The sequence below is a fragment of the Mauremys reevesii genome, linkage group 1 (assembly GCF_016161935.1).
Source record: "Mauremys reevesii isolate NIE-2019 linkage group 1, ASM1616193v1, whole genome shotgun sequence".
Classification (NCBI taxonomy): domain Eukaryota; kingdom Metazoa; phylum Chordata; order Testudines; family Geoemydidae; genus Mauremys; species Mauremys reevesii.
In genome coordinates this window covers 96798435-96826352 of record NC_052623.1, presented here as the reverse complement: position 1 = coordinate 96826352, position 27918 = coordinate 96798435, and the positions used below count along the sequence as shown (strand labels likewise).

At 47.3% G+C, this 27918-nt stretch overlaps 1 long non-coding RNA gene across 2 annotated transcripts; it reads left to right on the top strand.

Moving 5' to 3' along the window:
- The first annotated feature begins 1111 nt into the window (after window positions 1-1111).
- LOC120396022 lies at window positions 1112-18690 on the top strand. 2 transcript variants are annotated; one of them, XR_005592928.1, is made up of 3 exons: window positions 1112-1232; window positions 15867-15975; window positions 17970-18690. It is a non-coding gene; the product is annotated as an uncharacterized LOC120396022 (long non-coding RNA). The 2 variants fall into 2 exon arrangements; XR_005592927.1 differs by lacking the exon at window positions 1112-1232 and adding an exon at window positions 1311-1422.
- Window positions 18691-27918: the final 9228 nt, after the last annotated feature.

Sequence of the window (27918 nt, the reverse complement as noted above, 5' to 3'; positions counted from 1 at the left end):
TTCCACTTCATTCTTGCTTCATGTTAAGGAAAAAAGAAAGATTGGCACTTCATTACAAAAGTGTATTACTCTATAGATACCATAGATTATATTCAGGACTGAGACATGAGAAAATAAATAAATATTGATAATTTCTTATATTACCTAAAAGGGAAACAGAACGGTAAATAGTAAATGAATTTTTGTGTCATGTAGTTAAAAAGCAAATTTCAAAAAAGAAAAATTGCCTTCACTTCATTGTGCAGAATAAAAACCATCTCAAAAATTAAAATCAGAGAGCTATAAAACATATCAGCTCCTCACTTTTTCTGCTTCCTACTGAATCCTGTCGAAATCTAGTGCATCTGAATAGCAGTCAAGTATCAGAGGGGTAGCCGTGTTAGTCTGGATCTGTAAAAGCAACAAAGAATCCTGTGGCACCTTATAGACTAACAGACGTTTTGCAGCATGAGCTTTCGTGGGTGAATACCCACTTCTTCGGATGCAAGGATCCACTTGCATCCGAAGAAGTGGGTATTCACCCACGAAAGCTCATGCTGCAAAACATCTGTTAGTCTATAAGGTGCCACAGGATTCTTTGTTGCTTTTACTGAATAGCAGTGTTACACAAGATTACACTTGAGAGTGAGAAAAACGTGGGGACCTGACAGTTCAAATGTAAAGTTACTTTGCCTTTAAAAAAAAAAAAGAAATATGCTCCACTTAAAAGTAAGTTAGTTTTTTTAAAAAAAGTTTAAAGTAGTTTCAGGTCCTACCCCTACCCTGGAATCCCTTTGGGTTTTTTTTTTCCCCCTGTAGTTTTACAAAAAAATATTTTCCAATTTATAATGTTTCAGGTCTCAACTGTTGCCATGTGAAATACTCACAAAATGATAGGGGAAGCAGACCTACTGATGATACTGAATATTTTGGTGGGCATGGCAAGAGAGAAGGTTATTGACTATAGCCAAAGCTCTGTCTAATGCACAAAATAACACCCCTCCCTCCCGCCCCAAAATCAATCTGCCCCGATTGTTACTTGTAACTATTGTAGGTAATGTTTTTCAGACACAAGTGTGATTTTTAATTAAAGGGAATGTTTCTTTAATATTTATATTTTGTTCAGATTACTGGAAGCAGTTGCAAGGTGAACAGAGCAGAGGGATGGCAGGTCTACTATGTTGATCCCCTCCATTAGAAGGTGCTCAAATCAGAGATAAAGCTGCTGAAGAGCTGCTGACTCTTTGTGGCAGGTGTGGCTCATTAACTCTACTAGGATATAAGGAAGATAGGTGTTACTCACTAGGGAGAAAGGAACCTAGAAGAGACCTGGTCCTCAAGGCAAACCCTGATGATAGTTAAGAGGAAAAACAGAAGAAAACATTTCAAAATCAAGCTATTTTTCATTATTTGTTCAATTATTGTGATTATGTGACCCTTGGGGTAAGTTTGTTGTTTGTAGAGTGTGTGTCTGTGATTCTGTGTATACCATGTGGTCTCCTTGTTTGGGGGACTGTGGGCTGACCATGTGTGTGCTGAGCCTAGTGGCCTGGGGAGTTTTGTGAGGGAGTTTAAAGGGAGGGGGATTAATACACTTAATGTTCTTTAAACTTAAAGCCCCCCCCCCAAAATAAAAACCCTGATAAAAACAAAACAACAACAAAGGAAATAGCTTCAGGAGTAAAATGATAATGCAGGCAGAAGGCCAGTAACAGAGTGGGGACTACTCAGTTTATTGCACTCAATGCCTCATGTATGATTACCTGCCCTATGGGCAGGTGTGTGCATTCAGTGCAAGGAGCTCCTGGCCATCACAGGCCATGCGTGGGCTTTGGAGACCAGAGGGGCTGAGCTGGAGGAGCTGAGGGAGACAGAGAGGTTCATAGATGAGACTTTCCGGGACACCATAGAACAGTCCCACCCCTGGTCTGACAGCCTGTGTGCTGTTGAGGAGGATGAAAGTCTCAGGGAAGGAGAACATCCAATGGGAGCAGAGGGAAACGATCCTATACTAGGGACCCTCCTTCCAGATGGATGTTGTGGTATCCTCTCGCATTGAAGACAACTCTCCAGGGGAGAGAACTCCAGTTATTAGGAAGAGACAGGTAATAGTTATGGGGGATTTAATCATTAGAAATATAGATAGCTGGGTTTGTGATGACCAGGAGAACCCCATCATGACTTGCCTGCCTGGTGTGAAGGTTGTGGATCTCGCGAGACATCTAGATAGATTTATGTGTAGTGCTGGGGAGGAGCCACTGGTCGTGGTACATATAGGTACCAATGACATAGGGAAGGATAGAAGAGAGGTCCTGGAGGCCAAATTTAGGCTGCTAGGTAAGCGATTGAAGTCCAGGACCTCCATGGTAGCATTCTCTGAGATGCTTCCAGTTCCACACACAGGGCCCGGTAGATAGGCCAAACTGCAGGGTCTCAATGTGTGGATGAGATGATGGCATAGGGAGGAGGGGTTTAGATTTATTAGAACTGGGGAACATTTTGAGAAATGGGAAGCATACAGAGGAAGGATGGGCTCCACCTAAACCAAAATGGAACCAGATTGCTGGCACTTAAAATTGAAAAGGTCAAAGAGCAGCTTTTAAACTAAGGGCTGGGGGAAAGCCGACAGGTGTGGAAGAGTAACTGTTTCAGACAGAGACATCCCTAAGGGGAGAATCTATTAATGGAGATCTCTATGTCCTAGTAAGGAGGAAAAGATGGAAAATGATAAAATACAGGTAGGATCTGATCAGAAACAGTCAAATGAAAGAGTCCCATTCAATGACATCATGTAATGGCAAACAGCTAAAAATAAAAACTTGTTACAAGTGCTTATATACTAATGCTAAAAATCTAAATAATAAGATGGGTGAACTAGAGTGCCTCATATTCAGTGAGGATATAGATATAATAGGCATCACATAAACTTGACATGCATCTGATGAAGTGGGTTTTCAATGGGACACAGTAATTCCAGGGTACAGAATATATCAGAAGGACAGAACAGGTCCTGCTGGTGGGGGAGTGGCACTATATGTGAAAGAAAGCATAGAATCAAATGAAGTAAAAACCTTAAATGAACCAAACTGTACCATAGAATCTCTATGGATAGTAATTCCATGCTATAGCAAGAAGAAGATAGCAGTAGGGATATATTACCAACCACCTGACCAGGATGGTGATAGTGACTGTAAAATACTCAGGGAGATTAGAGAGGCTATTAAAATAAACTCAATAATAATGGGGAATTTCAATTATCCCCATATTGACTGGGTACATGTCACCTCAGGACAGGATGCAGAGAAAGTTTCTTGACACCTTAAAAAAACGGTTACTCACCTTTTTGTAACTATTGTTCTTCGAGATGTGTTGCTCATACCTATTCCAGAAGACGCTGCTCCTGATGGTTGGCATGTGGTTTTGGGTAGAAAACTGGCAGGAAAATGTACTGGCTTACATGGAAATGAGATACCACTTCCGGCAGGAAGGCTGGGTGAGGCCTCAGCTGAACTTTACCCTTGTGGAAGATGGTATAAGATGGTTCACATGTTAGAGCTTGTAGCTTGGAAACCCGGCATGCCAAAGTAATGGCCACTAGGAAGCCGACCTTCCAGGAAAGGTAGAGGAGTGAACAGGAAGCCAGTGGCTCGAAAAGAGGACCCATCAGACTGGAAAGAACCAAGTTTAGGTACCAAGCCAGCACGGGAGGTTTCGTCATGGGATGGATCTTTTCCAAACCTTTCAGGAAGCGCCGCATGACCAAGTATGCAAACACTGAGTGTCCCGCTGCTCCTGGATGGAATGCTGAAATGGCTGCGAGGTGAACCCTGAGGGAACTGACCGTGACATGCATCCGATGAAGTGGGTATTCACCCATGAAAGCTCATGCTTCAATACGTCTGTTAGTCTATAAGGTGCCACAGGACTCTTTGCTGCTTTTAGTGAGATGTTGGTCTTTCAAGTGCATTAAGTAGTCCAGGACGCAGCGTATCGGCGCTTGGAGCGGGGATACCTGCCACTGGGTGCAACACGTGGAAAACCTTTTCCATTTAGCTTCGTAAGTGAGTCTGGTAGAGGTTTTATGGCTTTCCAGGAGTATGTGCTATACCGAGTCCAAGCAGGCGCGCTCAGCCTGGTTTAACCATGGATCCTCCAGGCTGTAAGATGGAGCGACTGAAGGTCCAGGTGTAGGAGAGGTCCGTGGTTCTGTGAAATGAGGTCGAGACTGAGAGGAAGACGTTGGGGTGCCCGTATCGATAGATCCAACAGGGTGGGATACCATCACTGGCGGGCCCAGGCAGGGGCCACCAGTATGACATCCTCCTTGTCCCTGCAGACCTTGAGAAGTACTTTGTTGATCAGTGGAAATGGCGGAAAGGCGTAGAGTAGCTGGCCCAACAATGAGATCAGGAAAGCGTCCGTGATCGAGCCCGGACTGTGACCCCTGAAGGAGCAGAAGGCTGGGCACTTCCTGTTGGTCCACGAAGTGAACAGGTTGATATGGGGAAACCCCCAGGTGTGGAAGATCGAGTAGATGACATCTGGGCGAATTGACCATTCGTGCGTGAGGAAGCATCTGCTTGAGCTGTCCGCCAGCACGTTCTGAACACCCAGAAGGTACGAAGTTTGGAGAGTGATGGAATGGGCTAAACAGAATTCCCACAGAAGAAAAGCTTCGTGGCTGAGCCGCGATGACCAGGCTCTGCCTTGTTCAGATAAAACATGGCCATGGTGTTGTCGGTCAGAACTTCTATGCAATAGTCTTGTAGGTGGGGAAGGAACGCTTGATATGCAAGGCAGATCACCCTGGGTTCCTTGATATTAATATGGAGAATTAGAGGGTGTGATGGTTTACGCCATGGGTACTTGCTTCTCCTCCGGGAGAAGTCCTACCTAGGTCTGGGCGGGAAGGGGTGCTGTTGCGGGGGCTAAGGCTTAAATGGCTTTCTTTGAGTTGCCAGGGTATGCATGCCCAAGGATTTTATGGTGTTCCTTGTGTCTTTCAGGGTATGCAGGCAAGAGTTAGTTTGCTCAGTGAACAGGCCCTGGCCATCAAACGTAAGATCCTGAATGGTGTGTTGCACTTCAGGTGGGAGGCCGGATGACTGGAGCCATACGTTCTGACGCATGGCGATGTTGGAGGCCAAAGTGTGAGCTGCCATGTCCGTGGCATCAAGGGAGCCCTGGAGGGAGGTTCGGGCTACCAGCTTGCCCTCCTCGGCGATGGCCCCCAGTTCCATGCAGGACTCAGATGCAGGGCTGTCCAGAGGGAGGGGGTAAGTGGGGCAATTTGCCCCAGGCCCCGGGTCCCACAGGGGCCCCCACGAGAATATAGTATTCTATAGTATTGCAGCTTTTTTTTTTTATGGAAGGGGCCCCCAAAATTGCTTTGCCCCAGGCCCCCTGAATCCTCTGGGCAGCCCTGCTCAGATGGGAGGAGTTCCTGGAACTTAAGGATCGGACACCACGAATTATAACTGTATCTGCTGAGAATCTCAAGCTGGTTTGCGATTCAAAGTGAGAGGCCCCCTTGTAGAATAAATTTTCCTGCCAAAGAGGGCCATGCGTTTCACCTCCTTTGATTTTGGGGCAGGCCCCTATTGCCCCATTTCTCCTTTTCATTAACCGCGTCCACCACGAGAGAACATGGGGCGGGGTGAGTGGAAAAAGTATTCATATCCCTTGGTGGGGACAAAATACTTTCTCTCCACCCCCTGGGCTGTAGGGGGGCTGGAGGATGGGGTTTGCCAAAGTGTTTTGGCATTAGTTTGGATGGTCTTGTTCATCAGGAGGGCCACAGTGGAAGGTCTGTCTGGGCCCAAGATGTCTACCATGGGGTCTTCTTCCTCCACAACCTCCTCCACTTGGAGGTTCATGTTTAGGGATATGCGCCTGAGTAGCTCTTGTAAGACCCTAAAGTCCATGGGGGATGGGCTGGCCGCAGACATGCCGGCTACGGCCTCGTCAGGGGAAGACGAGGATGATGCCACCGGGAGAGCCGGATCTGATGTGGCCCCTTGATCTGTCACAACCAGGTCTTCCTGGGCATGTGGGGTAGCCTCTACTGCAGGAGGAGCTGACTCCGAGGTTTGGGGCTGGTCTGGAAGTGGGCGGTTGAGGGTTGCCTCTGGGGGTCGGTCGCCTGAGCGTGACAATGGGTGGTCAGTGGGAGGGGCACGTTGGGCTTGGTGGTATGCCCAAGGGGTCCAAAACTGCCACTGAGGTTGCCAGTGTGGTGCTGAGGGATCCTGTCCCAGGCTTCCCGGATCTGACTGAGGGATGTCCGAGCCCCCTGAGGCTCAGCCCGATCTGATGGAGGGGGACCGTGAGTGTGACTGCCAGGGGAGAGCGGTGCAGGAGTGCATGGAGGGGGGCACCAAGTCCCTCGACAGACGAGGATCGTGTGATGACCAGTGCCGGTATGGAGAGTGGCGCTGAGAGGGTGATCGGTGCCGTGCCATGGAGCGGTGCCAAGGCGGGTCCTGCTGCCGTGCCAGGGACCAGCGCCATGAAGGAGACCAGTGCCGAGAGTGGGATCGGTGTTGCGAACGGGATTGGTGCCAGGACGTGGACCAGCATTGTGAAGATGATCTGTGCCGAAACGTGGACCGGTGCTGTGATGATGATCGGTGCCACAATGGGGACCGGGGCCGGGTCAGGGATCTGCGACGGGCGTGAGAGCAGTGCCGCGATGACAAGATGTGCCATGCAGGGTATCAGTGCGCAGATTAGTGCCGGTCCAAATGGTGCCACAGGGTCGCCAAACGTGATCGGGACCACGTCCTGGCAGCTGACAACGACCTTGAGCGTAAATGGCTTCGAGGGTCAGGGCTGCAAGACCAGTGCCGCGGGTCTAACCAGCATTGTGAGTCAGACCGGGGCATGGTGCAGTGCTGGGACTCCGAACGACGCCGGGACTCAGAGCAGTGTGGGGAAGCCAGTCTGGGAACGGGCGGCCCAAACATTGCTGGTTTACCCCTCGATGGTACCGGGAGTCATGCTTGGGGTGGCACCAGGATGGGGGATACCAATGCCATCCTCTCATTAAGCCCTCTAGCGGCCTCAAAGGTGTCCGGGGTGGAGGGCAACATAGCTTCCTCCACTTGAAGAGGTCCCTGTGGCACGGAACTAGTATGAACAGATGGAGGTCTCGCAGTTTTGTCAAGCTTTGGGGCCTGGTCAGAGCTGTGCTCGGTTGGAGCTGCAGTGACTGCCTCAGGCCTTTTGGAATATCCTTCCACGGCTTGCTTCTTACAAGCGACCAGGGAGTGGGAGCGGTGCTGAGGTAGACATCTTTGGGGCCCGAGAGATCATCGGTCCCGAGGAGGGCGAGGGTCCTTGAGCAGTGCTATGGGTGGCACTGCTGGGGAGCACTGCGCACCAAGGTGCTCAGGCCCGCATCTTGAGAGGGACGCAGTGCAGACTCTATGAAGAGTTGCTTGAGGCAGATTTCCCTCTCTTTCCTCGTGCAGGGCTTGAATGCTTTACAGATTTTGCACCTGTCCGCCTGATGAGTCTCCCCCAGACACATAAGGCAGGAGTCGTGGGGGTCACACGTAGGCATGGGCTTGCTGCAAGAACTGCAGGGTTTGAAGTCCCGCAGGGCACTCATTGAAGGGGAACCCCTTCCCCCCACCACCACTATACTACATTTAACACTAAGATAACTACTAACGATTTAAATAACAAAGGGAACTATTTACAACAATAAGAGAATGCTAGGGAGTTGTGGAGCACTTGCTAGCAAGAGACCACTGTTCCAACAACCATCACAGGCGGTAAGAAGGAACTGAAGGGGGATCAGGCCAGCAGAGTCTTATATAGAGTGCCATATCGGTGCCACTCCAGGGGGCTCCACAGCCAGCCCAACAGGTTGCTGCTAGGGAAAAGTTTTCCGACTTCCGTGCATGCAGTGTGCGCTCACACCTAACTGGAATTGATATGAGCAAGAACTCGAAGAAGAATAACTGCTTCTTGGAGCAGCTGGTCCTGGAACTCACAAGAGGAGAGGCAATTCTTGATTTAATCCTAAATGGAGCACAGGATCTGGTCCAAGAGATGAATAGAGTTAGACTGCTTGTTAATAGTGACCGTAATATAATTAAATTTAATATCCCTGTGGCAGGAAAAACACCAGAGCAGCCCAACACAGTAGCATTTAATTTCAGAAAGGGGGACTGCACAAAAATGAGGAAGTTAGTTAAACAGAAATTACAAGGTACAGCGCCAAAAGTGAAATCTCTGCAAGCTGCATGGAAACTCTTTAAAGATACCATAATAGAGGTTCAACTTAAATGTATACCCCAAACTAAAAAACTTATAAGAGAACCAAAAAAGGGCCACTGTGGCTAAACAACAAAGTAAAAGAGGCAGTGAGAGGCAAAAAGGCATCCTTTAAAATGTGCAAGTTAAATCCCAGTGAGGAAAATAGAAAGGCACAAACTCTGGCAAATGAAGTGTAAAAATAGTATTAGGAAGGCCAAAAAAGAATTTGAAGAACAGCTAGTCAAAGACTCAAAGTAACAGCAAAAAATTTTTTAGTACATCAGAAGCAGGAAGCCTGCTAAACAAGTGGAGCCACTGAACAATTGAGATGCTAAAAAGGAGCACTCAAGGATGATAAGGCCACTGCAGAGAAACTAAATGAATTCTTTGCATCGGTCTTCACGGCGGAGGATGTGAGGAAGATTCCCAAATATGAGCCATTCTTTTTAGGTGACAAATCTGAGGAACTCTCCCAGATTGAGGTGTCATTAGAGGAGGTTTTGGAACAAATTGATAAACGTCACAGTAATAAGTCACCAGGACCAGGTGGTATTCACCCAAGAGTTCTGAAGGAACTCAAATGTGAAATTGCGGAACTACTAACTGTAGTCTGTAACCTATCATTTAAATCAGCTTATGTACCAAATGACTGGAAGATAGCTAATGTGACACCAATTTTTAAAAAGGGCTCCAGAGATGATCCAGCAATTATAGGCTGGTAAGCCTTTCTTCAATACCGGGCAAACTAGTTGAAACTATAGAAAAGAATATTATCAGACATATAGATGAACATAATTTGTTGGGGAAGAGTCCACAAGGTTTTTGTAAAGGGAAATCATGCTTCACCAATCTACTAGAATTCTTTGAGGGGGTCAACAAGCATGTGGACAAGAGGGATCCAGTGGATATAGTGTACTTAGATTTTCAGAAAGTCTTTGACAAGGTCCCTCACCAAAGACTCTTAAGCAAATTAAGCTGTCATGGGATAAGAGGGAAGGTCCTCTCATGGACTGGTAACTGGGTAAAAGATAGGAAACAAACGGTAAGAATAAATGGTCAGTTTTCCGAATGGAGAGAGGTAAATAGTGGTGTCCCCCAGGTGTCTGTACTGGGACCAGTCCTATTTAACATATTCATAAATGTTCTGGAAAAAGAGGTTAAACAGTAAGATGGCAAAATTTGCACGATACAAAATTACTAAAGATAGTTAATTCCCAGGCAGACTGCAAAGAGCTACAAAAGGCTCTCTCAAAACTGGGTGACTGGGCAACAAAATGGCAGATGAAATTCAATGTTGATAAATGCAAAGCAATGCACATTGGAAAACATAATACCAACTATACATATAAAATGATGTGGTCTAAATTAGCTGTTACCACTCAAGAAAGAGACCTTGGAGTCATTGTGAATAGTTCTCTGAAAACATCCACTCAATGTGCAGCGGCAGTCAAAACAGAGAACAGAATGTTGGGAACCATTAAGAAAGGGATAGATAATATTGCCTCTATAAAAATGCGTGATATATCCACATCTTGAATACTGCATGCAGATGTGGTTACCCCATCTCAAAAAAGATATATTGTAAAGGGTTCAGAAAAGGGCAACAAAAAGTATTAGGGTTATGGAATGGCTTCCATATAAGAAAAGATTAATGAAACTGGGACTTTTCAGTTTGGAAAAGAGACAACTAAGGGGGTATATGATGGAGGTCTATAAAATCATGACTGGTATAGAGAAAGTAAATAAGGAAGTATTGTTTACTCCTTCTCATAGCACAAGAACTAAGGATCACCAAACGAAATTTATTGACTGCTGGTTTAAAACAAACAAGAGGAAGTATTTCTTCACACAATGCACAGTCAACCTGTGGAACTCTTTGCCAGAGGATGTTGTGAAGGCCAAGACTATAACAGGGTTCAAAAAAGAACTAGATAAGTTCATGGAGGATAAGGTCCATCAATGGCTATTAGCCAGGATGGGCAGGGCTAGTGTTCTTAGCCTCTGTTTGCCAGAAGCTGGGCATGGGCGACAGGGGATGGATCACTTGATGATTATCTGTTCTGTTCATTCCCTCTGGGCCACCTGGCATTGGCCACTGTCAGAATACAGGACACTGGACTATATGGACCTTTGGACCCAATATGGCTATTCTTATTGTAAGCAGAGTCAGGATGAGATCTACCCTGACATCTGGTGGTACATTATGAGGAGTGGGCAAAGGAATTTTAGGAATGTGCATTTGCATTGGTAAACCCACTCCACTTAGCATAATACACAGCAGCATGGGATGGTTATTTTCACACTGTGGAATCCCCAATTTCTTTGTTATTGGGGCAGGAAGGAGAAAAAAGTGCTGTTACCTTAATTATGTGAATGAGGAACTATGAGACTGCTTTATGACAGAAATGACTCAACCTACATTAAATAGTACTTGCTAGACAAGGGACATGGGTTCCAAAACCCGGTGAAGGGAGAGAGGCTGGGGACTGGTGTGTGTACCTGATGGTATGGGCCCCTTTTGAGGGCCTGGAACACCAATTGCACATCCTCCTCTCTCCACTGTTAAAGAGCAGAGCTAATTTTGAATCCTTTAGGAGTCCATCTGGAGGCTGCTGACCTGAATTCATGTTGGGCCAAGGTGGCACTGGGGCTCAAATTGAAACCACTAAGAGCTGAAATCACTAAAAGAGCTAAGCTTACTGAGCTGAGATCACTGAGTGGGGGAGCCTGAAGATTGATTGCTAAGCAGCTGGCAGAGTGGAGCAGTCTGCAGCATGTTGGCGCAGCCTGTGGAACAGGGAGCAGTGTGGAGCGGTTCGCGGGGACGGCTGATGCGGTTCACAGGTTGGCTGGAGGAGCGGCACAGCTGATGGAGTGGAGCCAGTCGTGGTGAAGGCTGCAGCAGAACTCCACAGAGAAGCGGGGCAGTCGGCCCTGGCCCACGTAAGGTGTCCTTTAACACCCTGTGTGTGCCCCCCCACCCCATTTCCACCCAGGCTGGGGGGGGTAAAACTCTGCAGATAAACTTTTGAACTCTGGGGTGGCACTGACCAGAGACAGAGACTCTTGGGTTGTTGGACTTTGGGGTGATTGGACTTAAGACCCTAAGGGGGAAAGGACAGTGCCAAATGTACTTGGAAGTGGGTTTTTTTTGCTTATGGTTTGTGTATAGTCCTGTTTGTGGTGTCTCTCCAACGTGATGCCGCATTGTTTCCCTCCTTTATTAAAAGGATTTTGCTACACTCGGACTCTGTGCTTGCGAGTGGGGAAGTATTGCCTCCTAGAGGCGCCCGGGGGGGTGGTAGGTAATTGTCCCAGGTAACTGGGTGGGGGCTTGAGCCGGTTTTGCATTGTGTTATTGAAACGGAACCCCTAGATACTGAACGTGGCCCTTGTTGCTGCCAACTCAGAGGGGCAGAAGGGTTACATTATAATAGTCAAAATTGTAAATTTTGTCCGTTAGTTTATTTTGTTCTTGACGTTACCTCCAGGATGTGCACAAATTTAAAGTTTGCATTTGCATAGATTTTTAGTTAGTTTCCTTTAAGTTAAAACCAGTCCTGCTAAAGTGCAGTGGGGTCTTTTGCTGAAATACGTATGGTTGGAGGATTCGATATTTGAGCATATACACAATCAGAGTTCATATGGTTGGAAGGAAAGTTCCTTTCTGAAGAGATCACATGGCTGAAACGGATTTCTTTTTCACCCTAACCCTGAGTTTGCGCCAAGTTATGCCTTTGAGAATCCTCACTGGTCACTCCTGTTATTCTAACAAAATGCTCTTTTAAAGCCCAGCATTCTGCACTGGTCCTTAAGAGTTCTAAACCGTATATTTTCAGGCATTAATGTAATGTGTAACATTAACATAAATATTTGCAGAAAGGATGTATTCATTTAACAACTTTTTTTTTTGTTAACATGGCTAATAAATCAAATGTTTACTATTTGAAAAGTGTTTTTCCTTAAGAGGTATACAGTTTCCATGGAGACTGCCTCTAACATTCTTGCGTTAATATTCATAATCCCTATTTCTTTTTTATGTATACCATGTGTCATTTCCAGGCCATTTAATTCATTCCTATTTGATTAAGACACTATCAAAATTAAACATCTAAAGTATTTTACCTTATAGGGTGGGCCTGACACAGGAGACTAAGACAAGATAAGGTTCTAATTTGTACAAAACTATGTTATAGTTAGAACAGATAATTAAAGAAACTGCCATCTTCTGCAAATGTGTTTCTCATTAACTGAGTCCTCATCCTGGTTCTGACACCTGATGAAAACAAATACAGAAAGCAACAAAAAATGCACTGTTTCAATTCAGCATCGCCAAAAGCCACAGAAATAACTCTAATGCGTCAATGAGAAGATGATTTGAATAATGGGCAAAATTCACAACTGGTGTAAGCAGGCTCAGCACTATTGTCCAAAAACAGAAAAGAAAAGATCTGAAATACATTATTTTTAATGTTCTGGAAAATAGGCGGCAAAAAATAAGAGCTAGTGCACACATACAGACACACAAACCACCCTTCCCACCATGTCAGTGCGTAGTTTTGTAAACAGAGGTGAAAAAAATAATTCACTCTTTTAGAGGTGATTTAAATTTCACCACTACTAGGGCTGTGTCTACACTACAGAGTCTCTGCAGGCATAGCTATATGGCATAGCCTCCTAATGTAGACACAGCATATGCTAATAGAAGGAGTTTTTCTGTTAGTGTAGGTACACCACCTCCTGAATGTAAGCTTTGTCAGCAGAAGCACCAGTCTATTGACATAGCTTCATCTATATTGGGAGTTCAGTATTGGTCAGGGATGTGAGTTTTTCATACCCCTGATGCACATAGCTATGCCAATATGAGTTTTCTGTTAGTGAATATAGTAGTGAGTGCACCAGATCATCCAGCAGGTGGCCATTCCCAGTAGAAGGAGACCATGTACTAATGAGTATTAGGTAGGTAGCTAGGGTGTATGTATATTCATGCTTTTGCTGTATATGTAGATATGGCTCACAACTTTTGATGTAAATTTGGTACTGCTGTTACTCCCAATAGATTTAGTGAATGTTAGTGAAGTATGTATTACAGAATTACACTTGTGTGCCCAGATTTCAATTCCACACTTGGCAGAGTATATAAGAACACTTTTCCATCTTCACAGTAAACCAGGTGAATTAGTTATTTTAGCCTGTGACTAGTATAGTTGTAGCATTTTCACGTACATTGAATTTCAGGGACAGAGGGGTTGTCTATTTTTCTCACACAAACATCCAAAGAGCAGCAGCTCCCTGACCAGGAGTGGAAAAGGAAGGTAACTTTCTAGTTGTGAATGTAGGAAGTGCCTCACTTCAAACTTGTATCATTGGAAATTTATCTAATCTCAGATTTATCTAATCTATACCAAAGTTGCCACTGAGGTTGATATCAAGGGAGATGACACTTAGAATATGTTTACATTGCAAAAACAAACAACCCAGAGCAACAAGTTTCAGAGCCCAGGTCAACTGAGTGGTCTACAAATTTGCTGAGTAGACAGCCTCTCCAGCCTGGTGTTAGGGGTGCCAAGGCTTAGTGTCCTGGGTGACTCAGTTAACCTGGGCTCTGAAACTTGTTGCTCTGGGTTGTTTGTTTTTGCAGTGTAAACATATTCTAAGTGTCATCTCCCTTGATATCCACCTCAGTGGTCACTTTGGTACAGAACTGCCCTGCTGCAGTGAAGCTTGAAGGAGGAGGTTAGAATGCCAGTGGTGATAGTCATGCTCTAAATATAGCTAATTATGTCAAAAGATGAAATATATAATGGAAGCAAGTTTTCTCTCGTCAATTATATGGCCTGACTGGTACAAACTGTTCTGGGTGGTAGATATTTAGTTCTTCACTTTATTTAAAAAACAAAAAGATCTATTGCAGGATATTAACATGGCCAGTCCGGTTGGCTGAATTAAGGATAGGAGATCCACATTAGGAGAAGCAAAAGGGCTTTGGTAAGCTTAACTATGATGTTGTGGGAATGCCTACCTAGGAGTTGGAGCCATGCCCCTGTGCTGGCTAGTAAAATCTAGCAGAAGAATTTACTAGGTCCATTTTTCATAGAAATTGTCAGTGTGGTTGCAACAGGACTTTACCAGCTCAAAATGTACACAAACTCTACATGAAGCATCAGTTACGGGATATACGTGTGGCTAATTGTGCAATGTGGTCCATTGAGGGCATTAAGAGAGAAGTAGTCCCTTCCTGATCATGAGGGAACTTAGTGCCCTGAAGCATGAAGTTTTGGAATAGCTATACCATAATGGAAATATTTAAGTTATCCACCACATGAACAAATAATTGTTTGGGACAAGTAAAAGAGAAACAATGCCTATTATTCTTTATTCAGAAATATTTTCTGTTGCACAGATATTACTTATATTTTTAATTGGAAGTACACTTTGGATATGTTGAAATCCAGTATAGCATTAGGAGACAATCCAGATTACCAGTTTGAAACAGTCTTCAAGAATATTGGCTAGTTGAAAAATGCCAGATATATTCCATCCACATGTACTAACTCCTTCTGCACCAAATACAATAAAGACATTAACCCAAGTAATTTGACTAAAATAGATGGGTGTGAGAAAAGGTGACATATGAATTAAGATAGTTGTCTAGCAGCCTGAAAATTTAAGTAGTAAACTTACATTTTAAAAGTAAACTTATTAAATAAAAAATGCTGCTCTAAAATGTTTGTTTTGCTTTTGATATGAACTCCTGTGCAATTCCAAAGTGAAAGTCTTCCCCTACACCTTGTACAGCTAAAACTGAGCTAGTATATTTTGGCATTATGCACAGTTCCAGCTGCAAAGCACTGGAGCCACCAACTGTTCAAACAGGGCAACAGCTAGCTAATTTTTCCATCCTATGACTTACAGAAAAAAAAAGTACATATCAAACAAAATTCTAAAATGTATTGAGAGGACAAATAAAGTATACATAAACTGTCAACACTGAGTTTCCTCTTTGTTGCTTAGAGACAGTGTTAACATCTGTTCTTATGATCAGTCAAGTTTTCAGATGTATATTAGATTCAAATGACTATGTTGACAAAATTCAGTTGTTGATTTATCACTTATATTTAAACTAAAACGAATGTACAATTTAGATACATGAAAAACAGAAAATATGAAATTATTGATAGTAGTACAAAACAGGTATCACCTTAATACCAACTAATTCAAAATGAATTATTAGATTACTTGTTTATATCAACATAGCACGTAAACCTAAGTTGAAAATTTCATACTGATTTGCAGTACTCCGTTCATAGGTAATGGAATATTTCATGACATGACCCACGGTATGAACAATTTAAGTATTTAAAATTTTTTAAAGTAATTAATGCTATTGATGTATATAAATAAAATTCAATTGAAAATTGATCAGTCTAAAGAAAACGTTCCAGATGCAAGAACATTAATGAATATGTATTTTCTATATTTAGCTCTCTGTAATGCTCCCTCTGTTAAAGGAATAAGACTTCTTTTAGGTTTAGAAATTTTTCAAATGGGTCTCAGAGATCCAAGATGATGATACTGAGATTTTATTTTCACATTTTTTTTCCTTCCCCATTTCCTCACAGTGCCTATCTATGGATCTAGTTACAGAGGCTACTAATCTGAGTGCTTTCACTGATTTCAACAGAGTGGTACCAATTGGAGGTATGCAGTAAAGTTCCCTACCTATTTCAGGTGAGATTTGCAAAGGTATTTAATTTCAGTGGGAGTTAGATGCCTAATGGGAGTTAGATGTCTAAATACCTTTGAATCCCATGGGCGGCAGGTTATATATGTGTGCGGTGCCCGGGCTCCAGGAATATTCAGGGCCGGGTGCCCTGCTCCAGCAATATTTGGAGCTAGGTCTCTCTCCCGGCCCTGCCTGGATTGGGCCCCGGCCCCCGCGGGCCTCCCCCGCCCTGCCCCGCCGCGTCCCTGCCTGGAGCAGGTCCCAGCCCCCACCTGCCACCCCTCCCCTGCGTGTCCCCCCGTCCGCGCCACGTCCCTGCTTGACAAACAGCAGCACGCGCCTCTCCCCTGCCTGCTCTGTGCTTCCGGAGATCGAGATTGGCTCCCGGCAGAATGGCTGTCTGCTGCCGCAGGGTCCTAGCACCTGCCCTCCACTAATAGCAAGGCAGGCTGCCCTTACCCTGCCCTTCCGCCCACGCGCTGAGCCTCCCCAACACCCCAAACCCCTCATCTCCAGCCAGAGCCCGCATCCCCTGCACCCTAATCCTCAGTCCCAGCCAGAGCCCTCAACCCCGCATCCTAATCCTCAGCCCCAGCCAGAGCCCTCATCCCCCCTGCACTCTAATACTCAGCCCCAGCCCTGAGCCCCGCCACATCATGAACCCCTCATCCCCAGCCCCAACCCTCATCCCCCTGCACCCTGATCCTCTGCCCCAGCCCTGACCCCCCACAGCATGAACCCCTCATCCTCAGCCCCACAGCCCTCACCCTGCACTCCCTCCTATCCCCAAACTTCCTCCCAGAGCGTGCACCACCTCCCCCTTCCTACGCCCCAACCCCCAGCCCAGAGCCTGCACCCAAACTCCATCCCAAAGCTTGCACCCCTCCTGCACCCTAATCCCCAGCCCAGGACCTGCACCCCATACCTCCCCCCGAAACCCCGCCCAGAGCCTTAGGCAGGTGGGGGCAGAGTTTGGGGGGGTGGAGTTGGGGGGGCGAGTTCTGGGCACCACCAAAATTTCTACAAACTTGCCACCCATGTTGAATCCTACCCTTTGGGATATATGCAGCAGGTTGAAACAGACATGTTTGGCTTCAATAAACAGTGTAATGGTAATCATTGCAATTTATGGAGCACCAAAACAGCATGAACTCTGCATGGCACACTGATTATTAAGCACTGTGACCATATATTGTACTAGCTTCAATTTCCAAATAGTCTCCTAGGGCTCAATTCACAAAGGAGCATAGTAGGGGTTACTCTAATTATTGCAGTGCCTAACTTTTAGACACTTAGAAAATCACTAGGATTCACAAAGCCTGTGTTAGGCACCTAGACTCCCTACACAATGAAGGGGGTGAGGGAGGCACCTCAGAATGAAATTCACAGAAGCCAGACTACTAAGCAGCTCCTTGCCTAAGATAGCCAATGGGAGGTACGAAGACAAGTGGTGCGTCTCAAAGCCCTTCCCCTTTCTCAGAAATAGGTACCTCTCTGTTTGGGATTTTCAGTTGCAAATCCTCTCAGTGTTAGGTGCCTACACCCTGTCACAAAAAAATTGGGAGAGTGGAAGAGGATGAGCTCCCTCCTAAATTTTATCCTAGTGGTTAGTATACTCATCTAGAATGTGGGAGAGCCCTGGTTCACGTTCCTACTTTGCCTGACATGGAGAAGGGATTGAAAAGGGATCTCCCATATTTTGGTGAGTGCTCTAGCCCCTGGGTTATGGGATAGTCTGAGGTGGGGCAGGGGGAAGGGTGGAAAGGAGAGAGAGCAAGAGTGACTCTATGGCCTAGTGGTTAGAGTACTCACTTGGGAGGTGGGAGACCATGATCCAATTCCCCTGCTCCAGTTGCAGACAAGGCATGAGATGGGGTGCACTGCTTGACTTGAGCTGGGGCCCAGCTTCCCAAGAAGAATGTGGAGCTGCCCAACACGGGTCTTGGCTCGCCCCCGCCCTCTTCTTTCCCTTGTGGGACATAGGAGATCTTCCCCTCAGTCTTTTTCAGCTTCTTGACTGGAGCCATGGAGGGAGACCAGTGCCGGCTCATGGATGGTGCTGGAGGAGCACTGTGCACGGAGGCCACAGTGCTTGGCGTGGTATTGGACAGCTGGTCCGGTGCCAGAATGAGTGCCGAGTCCATTAGGAGCACTCTTAGACGCATATTGCGCTCCTTTGTCCTAGGGCTGAAGGACTTGCAGATATGGCACTTGTCACTTATGTGACTCTGACCCCCGGCTGGGTCCCATTCAGGACTAATGGAGAATTTGAGAACTACTACTAATGGTAACTAAGAAAACTACTAATTACAGATAACTATTTTACTGGATTTCAAAGTTCGCAAGAACAGAGAAGGAATCAATGCTAGCCAAAGCAGCAGACGTTCTAGCACCGTCACTGGTGGCAAGAAGGAACTGAGGGTTGGGGGGAGGCGGCAGCAACTCTTATACCGCACCATGCGGGCGCCACTCCAGAGGGCGCCAGAGCCAGTTCTGTACGGATACTGCTGAGAGAAAAACTTCCGGCATAGGTGCATGAGGTGAGCACACAAACCTTATATGGAATGGACATGAGCAGGCACTTGAAGAATCAACACTTCTCACCAAAAAATTCATTTTTGAAAAAACAGTCATTTTTCAAAGAAGAAACTTTGGGTGAAAAATTTCAACCAGCTCTAGTATACACAAATTAGTTGGAGGGGAACAATTCCAAAGTAAGAGTGTGACTCTCAGATTACAATGAATATTTAAATGCTTTAGTCAATAAGTAATATGTTCATTCTGCACTGCTTGTTTTTATTCAAAGTAATTTATATTTCCCCAATGGAAATATTTGTGTGTGTCCTCTGAAAGGCTATTTTTGTAATCGTCAAACATTTCTTAACTGAATACAAGATTCAGAAATCCATTGTCCGGGGTAACTGAGATTGTATGTGTGGAAGTCATATTCTATCAATTCAAAGCTGTTAATATATGGGGAAAGTCATCACTTGGACAAAAAAAATAGAAATAAAAAATTACCATGCTATTATGATAGCAGTCTGCAAACTATCATAAGATTAATTCAGTTACTCTGCCTTCTTGACTAGAGGAAGCAAGTACACCAATATGTTATGTATAGATGATAAACCATTTGAAGATATTGAAGTAGTGTTAAATATTAATCGATTTTAGTGAGTTAGGTCCAGCTCCACAAAGGTACTTGGCTTTTAGGCACCATTGTAATCCACAAAACAACTGCTCAGCTGCCATTTAACCAGGATACACCTAAATTTCTACTGTAAAAGCTGTGTAGGGTGGCATCTGTGTTTCCACCTCTGGACATGCACATTGCTGCCTCCTCCTAGGCATCTGGATGCCTATTCTCCAGGCTGTACCTCAAAGTGATCCATTAACTAGAAGTAGACAGGTGATCCTCCATCTATCTCACCTGTGGGCAAGGTCACCCAGGGGCAGGACAGGGACCACAGTTACCAACTTTCACGCAGTAAATAAGCACCCCAATTTTCACAATAAGCCAAAAAATATCAAGCTAATCCCATTTCAAAACAAGGCCAAAACAAGCCAATCCTTAAGAACCCCAACACTCTATGCGACTAGATCCCCCAGCATGCAGTCTCGGACTGTGGTGGGCCCGCTGTGCACCCGACTCTCTCCCCGGCTTGCCGCTGATCAAAAAAAATAAGCAACAAGCTACAACAAGCAACAAGTTACAAGCCAAACAAGCAACAAGCTACAAGCCAAAAACTAGCCAACACGCAACTCACAAGCCAATTAAGCCAAAACCAAGCCCAATTTCTGTGTTTTTTTCCTGAAGTTTGGCAGGTCTGCCGGGGATGCAAAGTGGGCAGTTTGCCCCAGACTCTGTTTGAGAGGGCTCCTAATCAAGTGGTGCTGCAACCCCACTGAACTTTGGCTCGGTGGTCCCTTTGCCACAATGGAGGGGTAGCTGAACCAAACCTGAATGACACAGCAACCCTGCATGCCAGATCACAACATACAGAGCAGTGAGCCAGGCCCAGCCCTATGGGACAGGAGTTGAGCCACTGCTACGGGTGGAACACTCTCTGGCCTCTCTTAAGTGGTAATTTTTTTGGAATGGTGTGTGTGTGGTGGGAGGCTCAATTTCAGATTTTGCCTTAGGTAGCCCAAATCTCTGGGCAGCCCTGACGGTGTGGCCTGATTTGGCAGACATGCTCAGAGGCCACCTGCTAGATTGGGTTCCATTCAAAATCTAGCTGGAGAAGGACGTGGTAGCCTTACAATTTTTATCCCACTGGTTACAGCATTCCTTTGGGATGTGAGAGACCCAGGTTCAATCCTCTCATCTGCCTAAAAGGGCAAAAAGCAATTGAACAGCAATCTCCCACCTCTCAGGAGAGTGGTCTAACTACTATGGGATAGTCTGATGTGAGGGTTTTCAATACTTCCCGTTGAAGCTGTTCCACAGTGTATAAATACTTAAAAAGTCATTGAGACAGTGAGAATGGGTTTGCAACCTGGTGGTTAGGGCACCTCCCCAAAGGAGGTGGAAGACTCCAGGTCCAGGCCCTCTGCCCCCACGACTCTCATCACTTATCCAAAGTGGAACGACTTTAACAGGAAAGAATGAGGGAGCCACATCTGTATATCCCATAGTTCAGTGGTTAGACACTCTCCTGATCAGATTAGAACACAGGTCTCCCACCTTTCTCCCTCCCCCCTGCCAAGAGAGAGGGGATAATTGAACCAGAGTCTCCACATCCTTAGTGGTGCTCTAACCACTGGGCTAAAAGTTATAAGGTCGGCACTAGCACCACCACTTCCAGCTGCCATTTTGTGTGGAGAGAACAACTTACATGCCTAAGCTACCTGATTCCAGGAGAGGAGTTCCCAGCTGAAGCTCACAAGCAGAGACAGGCTGTGCTCCAGGGAGAGTCCTATCTTCCTGAGGAGGTGGGGTAGGGACACACATCTGTCCTCTGTATCTGCTGTTGGCTAGTTTAACAGGAAGTCACCTATCTTGCTGGCTTTGTGGATCACATTCTAAGGGATCTAGCCTTCCCTGTTCATTGTACAGGAAGCCTAGGCACCTAACTCAGGCTTTGTAGATTGCAGTGTTGTTCCAGTGGTTTTCTAGGCACTTAAGTCCCTTTGTGGCTCTAGGCCTTAGCTTTTTATAATTATAAGTGGACTATTTCCAAAATTCAGCCATATATATTTGGCTTAATATGAACTTAAGTGTTACTGGAAAAATATAGTGCATTACACCATGAAGAAATGGAAACAAAAAGAAATGGTAGTTTAGGCTTCAATCCTTCAATTATTTTGTAATGTAAAGTATTTAATTAAAACTAAAGATATCAAGTGAAATGATGAAGTACATAGATCTTTGCATAATATAAAAACATTTGACACATACTACATACAAAAACTATTAAAAGAATATTAAAGTTGCAAAATAAATTTAGAAAATACCAGAAGGGGAAATAGTCTAATTACATGATCAGACACAATCATCATGCACAGTGAAATGGAGCATAATGAAGACTGCATAGGCAACAGAGGTGTTAAGGTTACCTGATTATAGGTACTGCTATACACCACCTTATAAGTTATTGCGGCTGAATTTTCAAAGGGTCTGCGTAAAAAGACGGTTACTCACCGTTGTAACTGTTGTTCTTCGAGATGTGTTGATCATATCCATTCCAGTTAGGTGTGCGCACGCTGCGTGCACGTTCGTCGGAAGATTTTTACCCTAGCAACACTCGGTGGGTTGGCTGGGCGCCCCCTGGAGTGGCGCCGCTATAGCACCGAATATATACCCCTGCCGACCCATCCGCTCCTCAGTTCCTTCTTGCTGGCTACTCCGACAGTGGGGAAGGAGGGTGGGTCTGGAATGGATATGAGCAACACATCTCGAAGAACAACAGTTACAACGGTGAGTAACCGTCTTTTCTTCTTTGAGTGATTGCTCATATGCATTCCAGTTAGGTGATTCCCAAGCCTTACGTAGGCGGTGGGGTCGGAGTGAGATGTTGCAGAATGCAAAACTGCTGAGCCAAAGGCTGCATCATCTCTGGACTGTTGAACCAATGAGGCAAAGCCCTGGTGGAATGTGCAGTAAGGTGGCTCGATGGAACATGGGCCAAGTCACAGGAGGTGCGGATGTACGACGTCACCCAAGATGAAATCCTCTGGGAAGAGACAGGTAGGCCCTTCGTCCGGTCTGCCAGTACGATGAAGAGTTGGGGCGTTACGAAAGGGCTTTGTCCGCTCGAGATAGAATGCGAGCGCCCTACGGACATCTAGGGAGGGCAAATGTGCTCCCCTCGCGATGAGTGTAGCTTCGGAAAGAAGACCGGAAGGAAGATACCCTGGTTGATATGAAAGGTCGACAGCACCTTGGGGAGGAAGGCCGGACGTGGTCACAACTGCACCGTGCCCTTGAGAAACACAGTATACCGTGGGTCCACCGTGAGAGCCTGAAGCTCGGAGACTCGTCTGGCCGATGCAAAGGCTACAAGGAAAAACTGTCTTTCAGGACAGGTATATCAGCGAGCATGTTGTCAGTGGCTCGAATGGGGCAGTCATAAGACTGGTTAGAACCAGGTTGAAGACCCAGGTTTTGGCGGGGCGGCGAACTTGGGAGTATAAACGCTCCAAGCCCTTGAGGAACCTAGAAACCACAGGGTGTGAGAATACGGTGCGGCCACTCTCCCCTGGGTGGAAGGTAGAGATGGCTGCCAAGTGTACCCTTAATGATGACCGCGCCAGGCGCTGCTGTTTGAGACACCAGAGCTAGTCGAAGATGGAATGGATCGGAACCTCGAAGCGCACCATTGTGCACTTCGTAGCAGCAGGAGAAACGCTTCCACTTGGCCAGATACGTTAATGGAGTGGAAGGTTTTCTACCACCCAGGAGAATCCTGTAGAACCGAGGCAGAACAACGTAACTCGGATCAGTTTAGCCACGCAGCAGCCATGCTGTGAGGTGCAGGGATTGCAGGTCTGAGTGGTGAAGTTTGCCGTGATCCTGCGTTATGAGGTCTGGGCAAAGAGGCAGGGGAATCGGGTTGGCTACCGACAGGTCTAGCAACATGGTGTACCAGTGCTGCCTGGGTCACGCTGGAGCAATCATTCCCTGCGGAGTTTTAGCAGGACTGTGTGAACCAGCGGGAACGGTGGAAAAGCGTACAGCAGACGGCTCGTCCACAGCATCAGAAAAGCCTCCAAGATCGAGCCCGGGGTGAGGCCCTGGAATGAGCAGAACTTCTCTCTCTTTCTGTTCTTGCGAGAGCGAAGAGGACTATGCAGGGAAAGCCCCACTTCCGGAAAACGGAATGGATAACGTCCGGAGGAATCGACCTGAGAGACAGGAAGGATCTGCTGTGGCGATCCGGCAGAGTGTTCCGGACCCCTGGGAGAAAGGACGCTATCAGGTCTATCGATTGGGCTGTGCCGAACTCCCGGAGTTGGATAGCTCCCTGCAAAGAGGGAAGGACCGTGCTCCTCCGTGCTTGTTTATGTAACACATGGCCGTTGTGTTGTCTGTGAACACCGAGACACAACGGCCTTGCAGGTGCTGCTGAAACGCCTGGTACACAAGGCAGACTGCTCTCAGCTCCCGGACATTGATGTGCAAGGCCAGCTCTTGAGCCGACCGAAGGCCTTGAGTGCGAAACTGACCCAGGTGAGCCCCCCCCAGCCGAGAGATGGGGCGTCCGTCATGAGGGACACCGAGGGGTGAGGTGGATGGAACAGCATCCCTGCACACACCAGGGAGGGCGTCGACCCCCAGTCGAGGGAGCCTAGGATGCTCGGGGGGATCGAGGCAACCATGACTATGCTGTCTCTGCCCGGGTGGTACACCGAGGTGAGCCACAATTGAAATGGACGGAGGCGAAGCCTGGCATGTTTGGTTACGAACGTGTAGGCAGCCATGTGACCCAGGAGACCTAGGCAAGTGCGAGCCAAAGTTGACGGAAAGGTCCGTAGACCTTGTATAATTGTTACCATCGCATGAAACCGAGGCTGAGGTAAGCAGGCTCTGGCGAGACTGGAGTCCAGGATGGCCCCAATGAATTCTATTCCCTGTGTGGGAATCAGAGTAGATTTCTCTATATGGATCATTAGGCCTAGACGCAGGAATAGGTCCTTGTTGACGCCCACATGACTGGTAACTTGGGCCCCGGTGGTCCCTTGAATGAGCCAATCGTCTAGAGACGGAGAACGTGTATCCGACGGTGGCGGAGAGAGGCGGCGACTACAGCCATGCACTTTGAATACACTTGGGGCTGTATAGAAGGCCAACCGGGAGAACCGTAAACTGGAAATGACGGTTGGCCACAACCTTCTGTGTGGAGGATAAATGGCGACGTGGAAATATGCGCCCTTCATATCGAGGGTGGCATACCAGTCTCCGGGATCCAAGGATGGGATGACGGTCCCCATGGATACCATGCGGAACTTCAGGTGTATCATGAACTTGTTGAGTTCCCGCAGGTCTAGGATACGTCTGAGACCTCCCTTTGCCTTGGGGATTAGGAATTAGTGGGAGTAGAACCCTTTGTCCCTTTCGTCCTTTGGTACCTCCTCTATAGCTCCGACGGTGAGGAGCGTCCGCCCCTCTTGCAAGAGGAATTGCTCGTGAGAGGGGTCCCTAAGAGGGACGAGGATGGATAGGCTTTTGCCCCATTGGTGGTTAGAAGGACCCTGATTTTGGCCCCTTCGGGGTCCTGACACCTATGACTGCCTCAGCGACGCCTGCTGGCAAAGTCCTGTCTTTGTCTAGGCACAGGGTAAGGGCAGTAAGGCTGGGGGCGGAAAGGTTGGCGCTGAGTCACCGGCGTGTGCATGCCGAGAGGGAGTGCATAGTGACCTTGCTGTCCTTTAGGCTTTGCAGCCTAGGGTCAGGTTTTTTTTGTTTTTTTTTTTTTTTTTTGGAGAACAGGCCTTTGCCATTGAAGGGCAAGTCCTGTATAGTGTGCAGCAGCTGCGAGGGAAGGCTCGATAACTGGAGCCATGAAATGCACCTCATGGCAACACCCGAGGCCAGAGTCGTGGCTGCGGAGTCAGCTACATCCAATGAGGCCTGGAGGGAAGCTCTCGCCACCTTCTTCCCTTTTTCCAGGAGGGCAGCAAACTCTTGACGGGAGTTCTGAGGAACCAACTCTGTAAATTTGCCCACCGCCGCCCATAGTAGCGGCTAAGCAGGGCTTGCTGGTTTGCTACACGAAGTTGCAGGGCCCCTGCCAAGTACATCTTACGGCCCAGTAAGTCCATTCGCCTAGCCTCCTTGGATTTAGGGGCTGATGCCAGCTGGCCATGGTGTTCCGTCTCATTGACGGACTGGACGACAAGGGAGCAGGGGGGAAGATGTACATATAGGTACCTGTAGCCCCTGGAGGATACCATGTACATGCGTTTGACTCCCGTGCCCGCAGGCGGGATAGTAGCTTGAGACTGTCAGATGGTATCCGCATTGGCCTTGATCGTCGGAATGAACGGTAGGGCCACTCTAGTGGGGGCATCAGCCGACAGAATGTCTACGACCGGATCCCGTATCTCCGAGACTTCCTCCACTTGGAGATTCATATTGAGTGCCACCCGTCTCAGGAGGTCCTGATGGGCCCCCAAGTCGATTAGAGGAGGGCCCGAGGAGTACGCTCCTGCCACCGCCTCATCTGGGGAGGAGGAAGAAGAAAGGCCGGGGACAAGCGGGTCCTGTGTGGGCTCGCGCTCCTGGACGACCTCCTGATCCAGTGGGATGTCGGAGTCCGGTGGCTGAACCGGGGCTTCCTCCGTACCGGTCGGAGGGGGGCGGCTAACTGTCACCTCTGGTGCCCAGTGCTCTGACAGAACAGAGAGAGATGGGATCACAGGTAGGCCTTTGGCCTGATGGCACGCCCAAGATGTACAGGGTGACCACTGATGAGGTCAGGGTCCTGGGCCTGGGGCACCCGGAAGACTCTGGTGTGCACATCCGAATCACAGTCCTGCGCGTATAAACTGCCTGCGCAGGACGACACTGATGCATGTCTGGATGGCCATGGAGGAGCTAAAAAGCCCTGGGCAGAGTCTCCCTCTCTAGCTGACGTCGCTCGACGCGGCACCGGGGATCGGTACCGGGAGGCATACCGGTACCGGGAGCGAGAACGGGACCTGCGACTGGAGCGGTGCCGGGAGGTCGACCGAGATCTCGAGGCTCGACGTCGGGAGTGGCGACGGGAGTCCAGTGCCTGGAGCGGTGCCGGGAGCTGGATCAGCGCCGAATGTATCGAGCCGGTGAACGGGACGCTGATCGGTGCCGTGAGTACGACTGGTACCGAAATGGAGAACGGTGCCGGGACTGCGAGCGGCGTCGGCACCTGGATTGGCGACGGGACCAAGAGCATCTGCGGGACTGTGATCGTGAACGGTGCCGCTCTGCGGTGCCGACGCAGGGTGGTCTGATCAAGGCAGGCTTGCCAATCGACTATATAACCCGCACCGGCGGTGCCGGGGGTTGAGGCAGTGCAGGCGCTGTCATTGCCATCAACTCCCTCGACGTGGAAATGTCTCCGGCGTGGAGGGAATAGTGAGCTCAACCACGGCTCGCACCGGGGAGTGTTCAGGTACCGGACTCGATGGCTCTTGCTTGGCCGGAGTCGACGGTGCTGATATTGTCGGTGCCGCGGCAGGTATCGGAGCCGGGTGGTCCAACTTAGTATAGCGCTCGGGCTCGGAGGAGCTATACTCGGACGCAGCAGGAGTCTTGTGCCTCTTCATCCTCCAGGAGAGGGATCCGTGCCGAGCGGACGTCGGTGCTGGCGACGGCCGGTGCCGAGAGGCCTTGGCAGTACCGGTGATCCGGTGCCAAGGGAGCACTTCTTGAAGACTGACCAATGCTCGGTGCCGAGAGTGGAGGAGTAAGAGCTGCCTCCCTCAGGGGCTGCTTGAGACGAAAGTCTCGCTCCCCTATTGTTCTCAGCTTAAAGGCCTTACAAATGCGGCACTTATCTGTTAGGTGAGATTCCTCGAGGCACTTAGGAGAGGATCTCTTGTCGGCATTGGATTATGGCTGGCCGAGCATGGTTTGAAACCCTGTGAACTTGGCATAGTACCCGGCACCGGGTGCGGGGAAGGGGATAATCCCCGAACCCCTGTGAACTATATACACTAACTATACTACAAACGAATAAAAGTTAACTACAACTATATAAATCTGAACTATATATACAAGAATTAACGAGAGAAACTACGAGTAGCTAGGGAAGTGGAGGTCAGCTAAGCCGCGCTCCACTGTTCCAACGACCGACATGGGCGGTAAGAAGGAACTGAGGAGCGGATGGGTCGGCAGGGGTATATATTCGGTGCTATAGCGGCGCCACTCCAGGGGGCACCCAGCCAACCCACCGAGTGTTGCTAGGGTAAAAATCTTCCGACAAACGTGCACGCGGTGCGCGCACACCTAACTGGAATGCATATGAGCACTCGAAGAAGAATTAAATGTTTATGCCTGCAATACCACAAATGAAATTTACACCTGCTAAGCATTGTAAGAGAAACACACCTAAAGTGAAAACAAGTTTACCATCTGGACACATGACATTCACAACCCTGCTGATAAACAATTGTGTATGAGGTAAACCAAGGAAGTCAAACCTGAGCCACAAAGACATTAACATATTAATGGTTAAATGAATATACCTTTGCAAATAAAAATAGAAGTAGTGGTAAAAGAGAGAGAAGGTATTCTACCTGAACATTGGTAAGGCATATTTTCTATATAGAAGAGAGTAAAAGCATAGTGTAAGTCTAACAAAATAACTAAGACAGTATTTTTTATAATTGTTATAATTGAAATAACTTATAAACAAAAACAGGTAAGTGAATCAACACAAAGAATGTATAGTTTGATCACAGGAATTTGTTTTTTAAAGTACAAACATGGAATAGTCTCTCTAAACTTACTCCAAGACCAACTC